The sequence below is a fragment of the Podarcis liolepis genome, assembly GCF_965112155.1.
Source record: "Podarcis liolepis genome assembly, chromosome: 8".
In the NCBI taxonomy this organism is placed as follows: domain Eukaryota; kingdom Metazoa; phylum Chordata; class Lepidosauria; order Squamata; family Lacertidae; genus Podarcis; species Podarcis liolepis.
Window position 1 is genome coordinate 51,938,051 of NC_139560.1, and position 16,735 is coordinate 51,954,785.

At 41.4% G+C, this 16,735-nt stretch overlaps 1 long non-coding RNA gene across 1 annotated transcript in view; it reads left to right on the top strand.

The window, feature by feature from the left end:
* Positions 1–880: 880 nt before the first annotated feature.
* Positions 881–16,735, top strand: part of LOC310714024 — a 497,831-nt gene continuing 481,976 nt past the window's right edge. The window contains exon 1 of the long non-coding RNA XR_014529528.1: positions 881–893. This is a non-coding gene — a long non-coding RNA (uncharacterized lncRNA). The remainder of the gene's footprint in view (positions 894–16,735) is intronic.

Below are 16,735 nucleotides of genomic sequence, written 5' to 3' on the forward strand. Positions count from 1 at the left end.
GGGGAACCATGGATCCTCTGCTCACGACTGCAGCAGATCCCCCCCGCCACCCGCAGGCATTCGCTCCATAACACGCACAGACATTTCCCCTTACTTTCTAGGAGGAAAAAAGTGAGTGTTATGGTGCAAAAAATACGGTAGTTTTTCCTGCTAAATGTCCATGAGAATATGGGTCAGTTTTAAGTTTTGCACATTGCCTATAGCCCTTTTGATACATAATAAGCAGTGATGTGACAGCAGCAAGAGCATGCCATTTTCGGGAGAAGAAGAAAAATGGATTGTCTTTTAGGCTGCAATGCTACACACACACCCCTACAATTAAGGTCCATTGGGAATTAGTTCAGAGTAAATATATGTATAAGGCTCCACAGTTACCGAGATTAAGCTGGTATTTCAGGGCAGGAAAGTCTGTTGAAATTTTCATGCTTCAGGAATATCTAAAGTGCTTGTAACTTTGCAGTTTATTTTACCAGCAGAGCATAAAAAATATTTGTTAATCCACATTTTCTTTTTCCTACAATTTCTTTGCGATGTGGAATATGTTGCTGTTGATTTCCCCTTTCCCCAGAAATTTTGTGATAAACGCATGGGGTGTCATGTACGCTTGGACCTGTTTGAACTCTTACACATTTTGACCTAGGAATGCAGTGAATACAGGTGAGATAGTGACAGTTGCATGGCATGATGGATTATCATAGCTGAAATTAGACGATAAGGGTAAAATAGCTGCAGTTTCTTGCGAGTCAAGAGGTAAATATTCTCATACTGGGCTTCAAATATCTGAACCAAGAATATTCTCTTCTATACACAATGAGCCTCATCCCAACGCCACTGCTCTACACATGAGGAATATGACACATAGCTTCTTGCTATCATTGTAATTGCTTCCCACTGTGAAGCACCAACCACATTCATCTTTTTGAAATGAGATGGCTTTTCTTTCTTCTCAGCCCAGTTCCTGCCAATATCTGCCCAATTCAAAAGGTAATGGAAATTAGATCTCACATAGAAAAGGGTTCATCCTTATTCTCTGCTTTGAAAGTGGGTGGGGTTCATTGCCTTCATTATGGCCCGAATATTACTGGAAGACAGAGCTCTGTAATTTGACTGGAGGAATTCACCCCCCCCCCAAAAAAAAATCACCACAATTATTCAATTTGCTATTAACTAAATATCTTCCAAATAACTTGCCCATTTACATTTTCAGTTGTTCTGTGAGGATGGATATATTTTGCAAGCGGCGTTCTTAGGGGTGGATGGCATGTTAGCTTCTGATTCACGTTGTTAAAACATATGTAGCAAAATTGTCCATCAAATGGCCACCTGTGTCCATTTTTAAAGGTAGAAATGATACCTTTGTTTATTTATTTTGTTCCATTCATGAATCGATTCCCATAAAATAGCATATTCACAATACAGGTATCAGCAATGAGAACAATCACAGAATGTATACAGTGGTACCTAGGGTTAAGAACTTAATTCATTCTGGAGGTCTGTTCTTAACCTGAAACTGTTCTTAACCTGAGGTACAACTTTAGCTAATGGGGCCTCCCACTGCTGCCACTGCGCAGCTGGAGCATGATTTCTGTTCTCATCCTGAAGCAAAGTTCTTAACCCAAGGTACTATTTCTGGGTTAGTGGTGTCTGTAACCTGAAGCGTTTGTAACCTGAAGTGTCTGTAATCCTAGGTACCACTGTATATATAAGCAATTATAACAGATTTCTTTTTTTAAAAAAACAACTTTGTTATGTAAAAACATTCTGAAATTCAATACATAATATAGACTGATATAAAGACCAACACTTAAAAGGCATGTTGAAAAAGGAAGGTGCTGAAAAGCCAATAGATATGGTGCCTGTCTGATACATACAGTGAAGAAGTTCCAAAGCATAGGCGGTCACCATGCTAAAGGTCTAATTCCTCTATCAAATGGACTGGATTTATATTTACCTTTTACCGCAACCCCAGAGTCGGTCACGACTGGACCTAATGGTCAGGGGTCTCTTTACTTTTACCTTTATGCTGCTTGGAGACCTTTGGTGACTAACAAGTCTAATAAATCTTTCTCTTCCTCTTCCTTCTCCTGCACTGGCACCAACGGAAGGTTCAGAACTGCAGACATATGTTGTAGAGTCAGTAACATGGTGGGTAATATATATTTTCTCCAGACAGGCCATAATCCAAGGTTACATCTCTCTAGTCTAAATGAAGAGTGCTGACTACATTCCTTTGGCTGCATTGTGTTTGACATCATGTGAAGGACAAGGTTTTACCTGTCGAATCCAAAGGGAATTAATTCATGATGGCATAGCCTGCAATCTTTATATAGTGTGTATTTGCAAAGAAATGTAATAAAATAATAAAAGACACCCACCTGTAGCATTTCTTTTTTTTTTAAGTAGCACACAGAATGCGTTGTTTCTTTGGTGAGCTCCTACCTTGCTGTTTTCCCACTGACAGTTTGGATTTCCCTAATCTAGGTATAATCCAATAAATTTTGAAAAATGTGACTCCATCTGAGGCAGAAGACACATTATCTTGGTTTTTTGCCTAGGGGTGGAACGAGCACCCACTTTCACTAATTTTCTTCCTATATCCCCTACATGCCATTAACACAGTTTTGTAAAGCAGAAGAAGCCCAAATAACAGTGATTTCTCTAGATCTCCCTGCTTCATTTTTTGTTGTTGATTTCATTAGACTGATTCCCCACCCCCATGACCCTTAACAACCCCCATGCCAGTTCTGTGGTGTGTGTTTCCAGCGAGCTCCACAAAGCAGATTCACAGCTATGGTTAAAAATAATAATGATAACAGCAGCAGCAACAATCAAATTTCTGCAGGAAGACTGAATGATTTCTCCAGATCTCTGCTTCATTTTATTCTATTCACAGTATATAACTGTACTGAGACATCCCACACTCATTTTCCTGTTCTGGAATGGGAAATGCCTGTCATTTTAGCATTAAAGTGTTTGCTCACTGCTCAGCAGATTCTCATGCCCCATTTGTGCAAAATTAGCACATTCAAATCAACAAGTTAGAAGGCAGAGACAAAACAAAATAGGAGGCCTACTTGTATGGATGGATGCACATACATTTAATCTTCAACTGCAAATGCAGCTGTGTATGAACAAATGAGGTCAAATTAGAATGGATAAAATGTGGATTCCAAGTGAGCTTCAGTTCAAATGTGGACAAGCCTGTAGTCTGAGCTAGGGAGAAGTAATCCAATGAACATTTCTTTATGGGGGGACATAAATAGAAAGGGAGAAAAATCAACCACTAAGCATGCCTAAAATCTGTTTCCTACCTCTTTTCTGCAGTTATGTTCCTTGTTGTGGTATAATGTTACAAGTAGCAACAGTTACAATTCCCAGACATTGTAACTTTCTTCAAACCTATTGTAGTTCAAGCTAGCAATGACAAGATATTGTAGTGGATTTCTCAATGTAATTGTATTCTTTCTTCTTCTTCTTTTGGTGGGGGGTAAAATTAATCACCTCCCAATCCAATGGTCCATTCCAAAGGGTGCCTTTCAGCAAACTAACAAAAATGTGTCTGAAAGCTTATACTCTGAGGATATACCTAGATTATTTTTCAACCAAAAAATGACAACTTGGTTCTCTGAATGGAAGGCAAATTCCACATGTGGAATTAATCATATTTGGGAAAACTAAGCTGTTATCTTTTGTGGAACAATGTCTTCCCATACCTGGCCACCTCCCTGAGATCAAATTTATGTTTTCAACCCTACATTATCAGGAGTTTAGAACAACGTTCGAATTTCACATCAAAGAAGGATATAGGTGGTGCCAACCAATAGGATGGAAGGCTAAGAGGCCAAGTGTAGGTGGCACCAGAGCCAATGCCAGGCAGAGACAACTGATTCTAGTTTTGCCCCCATCTTCGTTCCTGGTGAGTTCTTCAATGTCAACACTGGGACTAGGGAAGAGGAAACTATGTCACTCCTTGATTGGCTGTAAGTAAGGAAGCATGCAGGTGGGAACTGGCTAAGGGCAAACTGAGGTTGTTGGGGAAATCCTTCATTCTCTCTAATGCAGCAAGTTCCACTGGAAATGGAGTGATATCATTTGCTTGATTCTCTCCCCCCCAGCCCCATGAAAGTAGTGTCAGGTATAAAGCATTGAGAAGGTGACACTTGTTAAGTGTTTTCAACTTATATAATTGTGATGCATTGCTTAAGGTGAATGTGCCTAATTATTTAGGAGGTAATTCATCCATTCACCTCCTTGTCAGTTTTGTTGCCAAGTGAAGTGAGCTCACATTAATGTGGCCAGCATACAGTGTGGTAGAGTGAGGGAGCAGAACCAGAAGTATTTTTTGTTTAATGGGCTAGAAATATATTGCACAACTGCAGTTCTTAGGGTCCTATAACAAATAATAGCATTGGATTGGGCAATATAAGATGCCTCCCCCATTTTTAAATATCCAAAGCACAAAATGCACAAGGTAACTCAAGGATGTTAATTCTGGATAAAATGGGAACTGGTGAGTGAGTGCTATGCAGCTAAAGCAGAGAATCACAAAGTACTGTGGGTTTCTAACAGTGCCAAAAAAACTATTCTGAGCCTGGGCTTTTGCAGATAACTTTGCTGACTTCTAAAATATCAGCTCAAAGAAAATGTGAGCATTCAACTCTCAGAATGTTCTCTGACTCAGATTAAAACCCAAGCTAGACAAAAACTGCAAGCTGCCCTTCCCTCGACTTTGCATTCTCCACTATTCAAAATGCAACAAATAATTGCGATTACTTATTGTTGCAGTGGTGTGGTGGTGGAAACAGTGACAGGGTGAAGTAGCCCTGGCAGACTGCAGCCAACAAATGGTTCAGTGGCCTTAGAGACTGGGCAGGGAATGGACAGGATCCACTTGCAAGCCTCAAATTGGCTCAGAAACGTTTCTCAGGGGTTGCTCAAAAGAACTCTGACCATTTCAAGGTTAATCTCAGGCAAGCTGAAGAGAGATCACCCATCTCTGCCACATTCCTGTAGGACTGTACATGGACCGCCCCCCTCCTGATCCACCCCACCCCAGTTTGTAAATGTGGATTGGACTGGATTTCGTCCAAACTAATCCAGACCTGACATCACCTTTCCTGCATCCAAATTTGGATCGCAATAAAAAAAAATACAGATCTCTGGAAATCCCATTGGCTTGCATTAAAATACCAAAGAAACCATAACGCCACCCCCCCCCCGATAGAGACATGATATAAGGATGCTTAATAGCCTCTACAAAGATCTGTCTAGAATTCCAAGAAATTGTCACAAATCACTATAAATCACCCTATGATGATTTTTAGCTACTTTTGAACTGTGCACTGTGAAAGTCTGCCCAAATCAGTCCAATTAAGTACAGGATTTGGCTGAATCCAGTGCTCAGCCCTACTTGCCTTAAAACTGCAGGTGTCTCTTTCAAGGGGAGTCTTTTCTGGAGCAATCCCAGGTTTGTCCTAACTTCATACTTTCAAATGATGCACATGTTGCCTCCATACTGAATGCTGGTTTTCTTTTTGTCTCTTCCCCAGCACCGAAGAGAAGTTGATCAACCCATTGTATAACCAGCTACTGCAAACTAAGGTTCTCTTGTGAACCTCATACTAGGGAGATTATTAGGCATATCTTTTGCTAAAATGATGAGTGTACTTGCATAAAACACTGTTTTCAGTTGCATTTATAGTCTCCTTTCAGACGTGGGCTCATGGTCTGCAGTCCTGAATATTTCTCAGGTAGTGAGCACACAATTCTGTTAAGAAGTGCCTTTTCATTTTTCAGCAGCTTTGGAACACTAAAAATAATAAGAATAGGATCATTTGCTCCCCCTTGTAGCTGATAAGTGTGGAGTTTTGAGAACGGGAGCTCCTGCTTCTCTTGAGTTTGCAGAAACTGGTAAGTTGAGAAGCTGGGTTACTAAGGTTGTTGCCACACAGCCTGGGAAATGTTGAGTTCCCCCAGCACCACCACCAAAGTAGTCTGTAATGTTTTCTTCTGGCAAAGTCATGAGTTTGCAGGTCACTGCTATTGTGGCTTTCTTGAAAGTAGCTACTGTATATAATTCCATCCCAACCCTCCTGACATTTCACAGGAAGAATCGCTGCACTTGCAGTTTCTCTCCAAACCCAGCAAAGAGGGTTTTTTATTTTTTATTTTTAAAAAGTGCTTTACAAGTGCTGATACTTTTCATAATTCAAAGCTATACTGCAGAATTGTTGGTAGGACTACCACTCCTGGAGTCCTAAAGTTACCGTACTTCTGTAGTGTCCAGCTGTCAGCATATTCATAACAGAGCCCCAAACATATACAAACCTTCACATACTGTATTAAATCTCCTGCTCCATTTGAAACATCAGGATCTGCCTACTGCTGCCTACTCAGCAGGAAATCTGCCAGTGCCGTCTTTATTAATGGCTTCAAGAAATGTGAGGAGATAAATACAGAGCAAGGGCATGACCTAGCTTTCTCCAGCTATTCTGCCACACACTATGTATTTTATTGTCAGGCAGTAAGAAAAAAGGGGCATCTTGCTAACCATTTACCTGCCACATCATGGAGTTGATCGCACCTGTGCTTTTGGATGGCACTTTCAGAGGTTTGTCCAATGCATATATTTCAGCAAACCTGATGGAGGCACTGCAGAATGAGGTCATGCAATAGGAGTCTTGATAGAGGATCTGTATTACTGTAAAATTGATAGAAGCTTTCTAGATTGCAAATCTGGGGTAACTATTAGAAAAATCAGTAACACCGTCCTTTGGAAGAGAAAGAAAAAGAGGAAGAGGAAAAAGGCTACTTTGTTCTACAAAGACAAGGCTACAAATTAAAGTTACTATTTGGTTGGAACATTTCCTTTGTAACACTGATTCCTAAATACAACTGCTATGAGGCTTTTAATTTTAAGAATTGTCATTTTAATATTTGCCCTTCTAAGCGGTTGATTAGTAGTGAAATGGGAGTTTATGCTACAATAGTTAAAACTTGAGTTATAGAAGCCCCTTCACTATAGAGGTAAAACTGGCAGAGGGTTCCAACTTTTTTTAAGGCATTTGATTCAATTACGTCTACAGAGAAGGGATTTTCCAATTTCTCAGTTTTTACACAGCCCATTGTAGGATTGCACAAAGTCTCTGACTTTACACAAGACGTTCTTACTGTTTTAATTTACATTAGCTCATAAAGCAAATGAAACAGGAGTAATAAAAACATTAACTGACAACACTCAAAATGTTGTACATTGCAGACAAATACTGCAAAACCAAGAACTGAAACAAACAAGCTTTCTCTCACACTCCTGCTGCAAGTCAGTAGAAACTGACTATGGAGGTGAAATTGGAAGAGTCTGAAACTACTTGTCAATTTTGCCTGGAGTGTGAAAGGGCTTTTCCCTATTCAAGCTTCTCAGATTCATCTTTTTATCGAGACTACAGACTGTACAACATCTTGCTTATGCTCTGGAAAGCAGGCTTCTCTGGACTCAAGCTTCTCAGTTCCATCTCTCGTCTCAAATGCAAAGGTGAAATCGATACGGGGTGGTAAATGCCTTGTCACTTTCACCTCTACTGGATTTTTCTTAGTGTGGAAAGCTTATCATTTTCACCATTGCTCTTTGTAGCTACTACACATACATCTGCAGTAGGCCTAGGCGATTTATCAATATATTGCCTGAAAACAGTTATAATAGTGATTTCAGAATTTTGAAGCGGCAATGTACCATCTCCTCTTGCCTCCAGCGGCACTGGCAAGAGACTGTTGGGGCAAGTTGCGGCTGGTGGCTCCGGGGAAGCTATTAGTTCCCGAGGGCTCTGTGTTTGCATGTGTTTGCATGTGCAAAGCTCTAGCTGATGCACTCTGTCTGGGGCAATGTTGCCTGCCTGGTCTTGCCAGAAAGTGGCAGAAGCTGTGCACTGTGACACTGATCATTTGTGTGGCCAGCAACTGTCTTCCTCCTCCCTGCCTTCTTTCCTCCTTTCTGACATCATTAGGATATCATGAAGTTTAGCTGGCAATATATTACGATGTTGGAAAACAGATATTGCCCAGCCCTAATCTGCTGATGTGCTTCTATTTAGATCTATTTTTCCCCCTCTGAGGATCATGTGCACAGAATTAGTGCAGCCAGCTGTTGACAAATTATTTTCCCAATGGAAATTAAATTTGAAATAATTGGACATGTGGTGGGTCTAGGATATTTGTTTGCCCCAACGGAACTATGATATCTGCGTTGGAAATTGAACTTGGCAGATTACTATGGCATTTCTAGCTTAGAAGAATATTCAGCAGCACTGAGTATTAATAGAATGCATTAATTCCTGTTGATACTTCCCAAGGTCCAGCTGTCTATTTGTTTCATGACATCCTTGAGAAAAGGATATTCTAAGTTATTGGCTCTGAACAGCCATCAGGAAGTGGCAGGGGAGGGGAGGAGGAAGTCCAGAAGGATGTGATTCAATGCTAACTAACCACTAGTCTGTCAAGCATTAACCAAGGCTAAACACACCAAAAGAATATTCCAAAACTGAAGTATCAAAGTGAATTTGTAGTTCATGCCCCAAAGAAACACCAAATCTCAAATCCTGAGATCAGATTTCTGGTCTGGTTTAATTTAAATAATATGTGGAAAGCAAACTGTCTTTTTATGGTACAAAGTTGTCTTTAAAAATGACAACGTAACAACACAACATAGAAAATTCTTAGAGGGTAGCATTTTTAACCCCCAGTAATGATGCAATTATTTAACTAAGGAACTGGGTTTTGTTTCTATTTTGACAAACAAGCTATCATTGTAACAGCATCAACCACCATTCCCAAGCAAGTATGTCTAGTGACAAGACTTTCAGTCTCAGCAAGAGCAAAAAGAGGGCCTAATCCTGCAGCTAGCTCTTGAAATAGAGATGTTGAAACTGTACAATCGTTTGCACTAAAACAATTTGCTGAACCCCTATTGACAAAGAAGAGTAAGTGAGGTAATAGGAAATTGCAGTAGAACTTGCAGTGTCCCACTTTCAATAGTCTGAAATGCAGCACTAGACATGGAGCAGCTCATGCACGCAGCCTAATCAAAACAGTATGGGCCAGCATGTGAAAATCTCAGCAGGTCAAAGCAGGCAAAACCTAAGTGAGGGCAGGTGAATGAAGCCTAAATAATAAATAAATAAGCCATATGAAGCACAATGGGTGACCTTGGGCCAATTGGTAACTATCAACCTAACCTACTTCCCAGACAAACTTGTGAAGAGTGAGCTATGTACCTTGAGCTCTTTGGAGAAATGCAGAATAAAAATATGTCAGACAGTTAGACAGAGGCAGAAAGCCTAACTTTATGCTCTGATTGGCTGAGCAGGTGACAGCCAGCCAGCTTAGGCATTAATAGCATCTGTCTAGATTCAACAGTCCTGCCAGAATATTGCCTGCTCCTTTCCCTGCTGCCTGCCACATTTCCCCTGCAGCAGCTCATTCCTGAGTCAAACAAGGTGTCAGGGAGAAGATTTTGCAGGGTCTGGGCTGCTTCATGTACTTAGCTTCTTGCAATGAAAATGCACGCTACAGTTTTGTGTCCCCAAATAAGTCTTTGCTGTTGCTGCTGCACTTTGGCACCCCAACAAATTATTGAAGAAGTTTGTAATAATAAAGAAACAATCTCTGGGGAAAATGTCAGTGTGCACTAAAATGACGAATGACTGAGATGCACAAGATAATGAGTATGATCACTGTTCAAGGCCCATTTAATATAATAAATCTCAATCACCAAGGAAGATCAGTTTCCTACTTGGGGGGGGGGGCAGTCCTGGACCTAAAAAATAATAATGAATAAGGTTTTTAAAATGAGATCTGCCTGAGAGCCAAAAACAATATCTTGTCTTAAATAAATATTTCTCAAACGATGGTAAAGAAAAACTGTTGACTTTTAGCAATGGAATTTCACATACCAGAAAATAATTTATGAAAGTAGAAGACCAAGAATGGTTTCTAGGCAATTCTTCCTGGCCTTCTACTTCCACTTTTCAGGATAGTAAAGCCTAAATCATGAAAGGGTGAGTCCTCAAAAAGCATGATATATTTCAGAATAGTTTACCACAATTCCTTGATCCGGAAAAAAATAATTGCAATATTCAGCTGTCATATTGTGTTGCTGCTCCATTGGAAACCTTTTGTGTCCCTCATTTTTGAAATCAGAGAGAGAGAGAGAGAAAGAGGGGGTATGCTACCTAACAATATGGCAACATTACTATTTAAGGGGAAAACTTTAAGAAAACTTACTGATTACTTTCCTTGTGTGGCAATTAGAAGTCACCTAACTACTGGGAGAGATTTTAAGTGTAAATTATGTCATCTAATCATCGGGGAGGTGGTATTAATTTGGATTTGATTGGGATGCAATCAAAAGCTTTAAGAAATGAACTAATATTGGGGTGCAGGGTGATGCAGATGAATAGAACAATAGGCCAGGAAACTGGGGGGTGACATGACACATCAAGCTTAAAGCACAGTGTGCAGCTACATCCCTTACTTGTCTTTAGTTAATTACACACATTAAAAGATAAAGGTAAAGGACCCCTGAGTTAAGTCCAGTCGCAGACGACTCTGGGGTTGCGACACTCATCTCGCTTTACAGGCCAAGGGAGCCTGCGTTTGTCTGCAGACAGTTTTTCTGAGTCATGTGGCCAGCATGACGAAACCAGAGCAGTACACGGAAATGCCGTTTACCTTCCTGCTGGAGTGGTACCTATTTATCTACTTGCACTTTGACGTGCTTTTGAACTGCTAGGTTGGCAGAAGCTGGGACCGAGCAACAGGACCTCACCCCATCGCGGGGATTTGAACCGCCAGCCTTCTGATTGGTAAGCCCAAGAGGCTCAGTGATTTAGACCACAGTGCCACCTGAATCCCCTAATTACAGACATAGCAGGGGAATTTGTTATTGGTTTCACAGCATTCGGGGGTTTATTCATTCCCTCACCAGTTGTGATTGCCCCATTATCTGTCCTGTTTGCCATGAGGCTTAATTTTTTGGGGGGAAATTATACATTGGTGATGTTGGAAACATTGAGCAGCTCCTTGCAGCCATGTTTACAGGAGGGGAATTGGGAGAAGTTGGAACTTGGGAGGGAAAAGATATGAAATGCACATTTCTACATTTTTCTACACACTGTATTGCAATATTAGTTCAGTCATACCTTGTTTTGCGGCCAGGATCCATTCCAGAGCCCCGGCCGCTAGGCAAAAAGGATGCAGGGCAAAGCGCTGCATCTGCACATGCATGTGGAGGGCTTTGCACTTCTGCGCACGCGTGAGCAGCAAACCCAGAAGTAACCCATTCCGATACTTACAGGTTTGCCACGGACTTTCGCTGGAATGGACACTAGACAAGGTGGACGTTTGCGGAGGTACTAATGTAGTACAAAAAGTCATGGAGAAAAATGTTCTAATCAAGGAAGTGTTGGTCAGGTGGGTTTGCCTAAAAATATGAACCAAACTAAGTAATTAAGTCTGCCTAGCACTAAGCTAGGTTTTGGGGAACTATTACCAGTGTATCCCCACCTGTGATATCGTGTAAACTTCCAAAACATGGCATTTCATGGGCAGAACTTGATGAGCAAAGGATCCACTAGACCCTGAGCTGGTTCTGCTGTCTTCACATGATGGCAGTAGATCCAATCCAGGTTTCTCCTCTGCACCAGCCTGAGAGTTCACATAGCAAAAGAGCATTTACCCCTCCCACCTCTTCTGCCATGGCCAGTTCAAGTGGCCGTGCTGAGGAGGCCAGGAGTTTGGAATGCTCTTCCGGTGAATTCCAGCCACTAAGAAGGTTCAGAGTAAAGAGAGTTCAGGAGGCAGTAGAAATTTATTGATATGCAGAGTTTCCTCTGGTCTACAACCACAAAATTACACAGCTGCAAGTGGTCATAACTCTGAATAATATTACCAGGAACACCAACAGAAGGAAATTGAAAAGATGCTGTGAAGAAGCCATTTATATTGTGCATGCCTAAAACCCGACTAAATAAGGCAAACAACGTTCCTGAAACAGAAACTCTTACTCTATTAAACAAGTATAAAACTGTCCAGGATGATAGAAAACCACTTTCGCCACCACCCGATAACACAACTGGAATCCTCTTTGGAAGAAAATCGAGACAAAATCTCCCCTGTACAAATAAAGGGAAGATTGAAAACAAACAAAGCATTAAAGTAAAATTGCCAAAAAGGAGAACTGCAATGAGGATCTGTGACGCCCTCAACAGAAGACAAGAAGGCAGTTAAGGAGGCAATCAGAACTAATGGTGACATTAACAGGATAAAGGAATACACATGCAAGGAATCCCTGGAGCAGTTTATACCCAGTGAGTATGACATCAGGGAAGCTGCATTTGAAAAATTAACACCCCATTACAGTGGAATGAGGACATTGTGTGGGAGAAGCAAAAGTTGGCAATCAGACTGGAAATGACGAATTTGCATGGGGGGAAAGATATGAAAGAAGTTGAACTGAAAGGATATAATGAAATGGTTTCCCTAGAAGAGCAGGTTTGGAAGCTGCTTCATCCAGTGGGTTCAGTAATAGACTCTGGGAAGAATTCAGTGTCCCACTATGTCAATTCTTCCACCAGCGCAGCATTTCAGCTTGCCAGGTAGAATGATCTACCCTCTTCCACCCCACACAGTTCTGCGGGTCCTCTTGACCACCTCAGAGCCAGAACATAATATCTTTCTCTTGTAAGCTGGCTTCTTGCCATCTTCTTGGACAGAGAACCTATTTTGATTGGCCTGTGCTGGTTGTCAGTTGCCTTTAAAACATGTAGATGGCTTGGATCTGCTGTATCCTTCTGCCTCCCTTCTCCTGTATAGTTGTAGCTATCAAGTAAGGCCAGTAGGGAGGAGTTTGTTGCAGCATACCACTTTTATAGAAGTAGATTGGAATGATGAGGCCCTAGCAGCATCGGTCACATGTATGTTGTCCACAAGTCCATCTGTAACCCTTCCAGGTGCTTGCAGGGTCTGATTCACCCACCCCACTTTAAATTGACTTAGGAAGGTGTATTTTTCCCCTTCTCAGATGATGAGGTTTTAAACATTTATATGCACGCGCACACACATATACATACTGCTTAGGCTTGTCCCCCAGAGACGTAACTTTGCTGCTGCAAACACAGCAAAAACCATGCAGGAGGCAGCAATTTCAGTTACCCAACTCCACAGCCACAGCAGGTGCTGTGATTCTCTAGCGGTTTGACTTCACCTCTGGAGGCACACTCCATTGTCTCTTGAGACAGATGAATGCCAATGTGTGTGTATATATTTGTGTCCTGTAATGATGCATGGATATGTTTTCATATAAAAGAGCATTGTATAAATAAACTTTATGCAATACATAATGTTTTTGCAATGCCATCAGCCAGCCATACTAAAATACTTTTAAATTCCAGTACAGTGGTACCTTGTACCTCGGGTTAAGAACTTTACCTCAGGATGAGAACAGAAATTGTGCAGCAGGAGGCCCTATTAGCTAAAGTGGCACCTCAGGTTAAGAATAGTTTCAGGTTAAGGATGGACCTCCAGAACGAATTACCATATTTTTCTGTCTATAAGAGGCCCCCATGTATAAGATGCCCCCTATTTTGAGGGACTCAGATTTAAGAAAATGGGGGGAGATGGCCCAGAGTATAAGACACCCCCTAATTTTTGACATATTTTTAAAGGGGGAAAACCTAGTCTTATCCATGGAAAAATATGGTAAGTTTGTAACCAGAGGTACCACTGTAATTTCAATGGATTAGGTTTGATGCTTTGATATCTTTCGCTGATATCAGTGGGATCTTTCAGTGTTTCAGAAAACTGTACAATAAGCCCTAATTTTATCTTACTCTTTTAGAATTCAGTGGAGCATGTTCTGCCCAAGTGCCTTGTTTTTGTGCAGAAAGGAAACAGAAAAATGGGTGCTTAAGAAGACTTAATAGTTATGTTAATAGCCTGTTCTATCTGAGATGCAAAATTGTATGCAACAAACCTGTCCTTCTGATTATTTTTTTAGAAAACAAAAAACCTAAGGGACAGTAGTCTAAGACCCTTGATTTTAATGGAGCGGAATAATGAGCACTTTTGGAAATCTTATATTTCCTGCTCTGAAATGTGAGTGGATTTTGATAATGAACTAAACAGGTGTTGGTAATCCCTCCAGCTTTGCAGTGTGCTTTTATTAAAACATTGGTTTTTGAATCCTCTTAAGAAATGTGATTTACAATATGCCATCATGTGTGTGTGGGCGGGAAGGGGGGAATTAAATAAGAGAGTCAGCCATTATCTTTTGAAATGGGCTTGGAACTGAAATTATAATAACAGGCTACAACAATGAGATCTGAAAAGCTTTTTGTGTGCGGAACAGGACTGAGAGATTCTCAGAATATGGTTTCCTCAGACTTAACAAGAAAACCACCACTTCCCAAAAAGATCAAATAAACACACTTCACTGATTCATCTGTCACAATAGCAAAAAATGGACGTAGGTTTGCTTTATGAGGTGCTAATAGGTATGGAAATGCATGTTCTCAGAGCATCCTGTTTAAGGACTTGTGCAGATCTTATGGGCTCCATGTGGAGTCTTTTGAGAAGATGGAAAGTAGGTTTTTTTTAAGAGTTGGAAATAGTATGGCAAAAAGCCTGGTTTCCATCCTGTATGTGCTCATTTAATAGTGGGAGGATTGTCAACAACAGGTGTCTGTTTTTCCACTTTTAAACCATGTCTAGGTGTCAGTCATCTCCACAGGGCAAGCTTAAACACTCAGAAGGAAGAACCTGTGGCCATACAGATATCATTGGACCATCATATTTGACCATTGGCCAGAAGTAGCAGACAGCATGGGAGAGCAGCACTTGCCTGATATCCCAACAGCCAAGTTGCTGCTAATTACTAGGAAGAGATCAGCACAGTGCAAACATATTGGCAGGGACACCAGATTTGCTGCACCATCGCTACAGTTCCCCGCCATCTTGCTTCTCCCCCCTCTACTTTATGGATTAGTTAGATTTGTATTAAAATTCAAAGTGAATAGAATTTCTTCTGCATCCCTATGGATGACCCAATATCCAGAGGACACAGTGAGATGAGAAGGTAAATACTTTGCCTAGATCACAGTATCCCATTTCAGAGTTGGATGTGCTATCAATCGGGGTTCAATTTTGTGACCTCACTGGTTTCAAACAGTTAAGACTTTCAACACTGAGTTATTGTGCACACTCTTCCCCCTTTTATGCTGGTCTGACTGAAATAACGTTTGATACTGATACTAACCCCTTTAAAATGTGACTGATAAAGCATTCAATATAAACATTTTTATTCCATAAACATACTTGGTGTGCATTTCTTTTTATTTCATGTGGTGCTGTTGCTTCACAGATAACAAGCGTAACCTCCTGTGGTTAAATAGCATTTTGGCTGCTACTTCTATCTATTCAATACAATGGATTCTTTGGTTCAGCTGCAAAACTCCCACTGATGTCAGTTTCCCAATGTTTGCAAATAGGTTCTTGGAGATTAAATCTGCTTTTGTGTGTAGCCTCATCACACATTTCATTGGTGTTATTAAGTATATCTACATCTCATATTCATGCTTAAAATATTCTGTTGGCACACAATCTGAAGAAGAGTCATCAAATAGTCCTTTATTGCTATTCAGATCTTCAAATAGTTTGAACAAGGATTCATTTTCAGCAGGCATTTGGGAAATTTGAATGTTTTCCAAAAGTATATACAACTCTGTTGAGCTAGAAGCTGGAACGTTCCCTATCCCCACCTCCATTTTTTTAAATAAATAAATAAATAACGGATATTAAATAACCTGTAAGTGCTACTTTGTTCTTCACAGAACTGCAGAATTGTCAATGCACTTGCACACAGCCTCAATCTTTTATCATCTCCCTCTCAACACACCCCTTGTTCAGAAATGAAGCCATCCCCCCCCCCCCGGTTCACACCCCTTTTGCAGTGCTGAAATTGACGGACTGATCTGACCACCGGATTTGTACTAAGGATGCAGTGCATGTTTTCCTCCACTGGACTCTGCAGACAGAGAGCTCCACCACAATGGAGGGCCCCTTCTGTGTCTACTGACTGACCAAGCTTCAAACTGTGATAGTGTGCACTTAGATATTCTGCTGTGTGACCTTATGACCCTCAACAGCTTCACCTGTGTCCTTTTAATTATCCCAGTGACCTGAAATGTTTTATACTGTGATGCCAATAAAGGTATTTGATTTGACTTATCAAGCTATTGACAGGCTAATGCTGGAAGTCTTCTTGTGGGCAGTAGTTGGCATGAGAAGACAACATGAGGGAATAATGCAAGCTGAGCTGAGCAAGCAGTGGATCTATTGCAGTGTTTCCCAAACTTTTTTGGGCAACGGCACACCTGTTTACTGAAAAAAAATCTCGCGGCACACCACCATTAAAGCCCCGCCCCGTGACGTCAGCGCGCAGCGTCACGCCGGGAGGGACGCACGAAAGTGAAAGTTTTTCCCCTCCCCCTTGCCGGGGAACCTCCAAGCTTTGGGGGTGGGAGGAGGCAGCAGAGCGAGGGACTGAGGGACGGCGGCAACTGAGGCGGCGGCGGCTGTTGTGGTGGTGGCGGGCGGAGGAGGGGGCGGCGGCGGGGCTTGAGGAGCCGTCGCCGGGAGTTGCTGCTGCTGTTGTTGCTGCTGCTGCCCGGACATGCTGGCCTCCTCC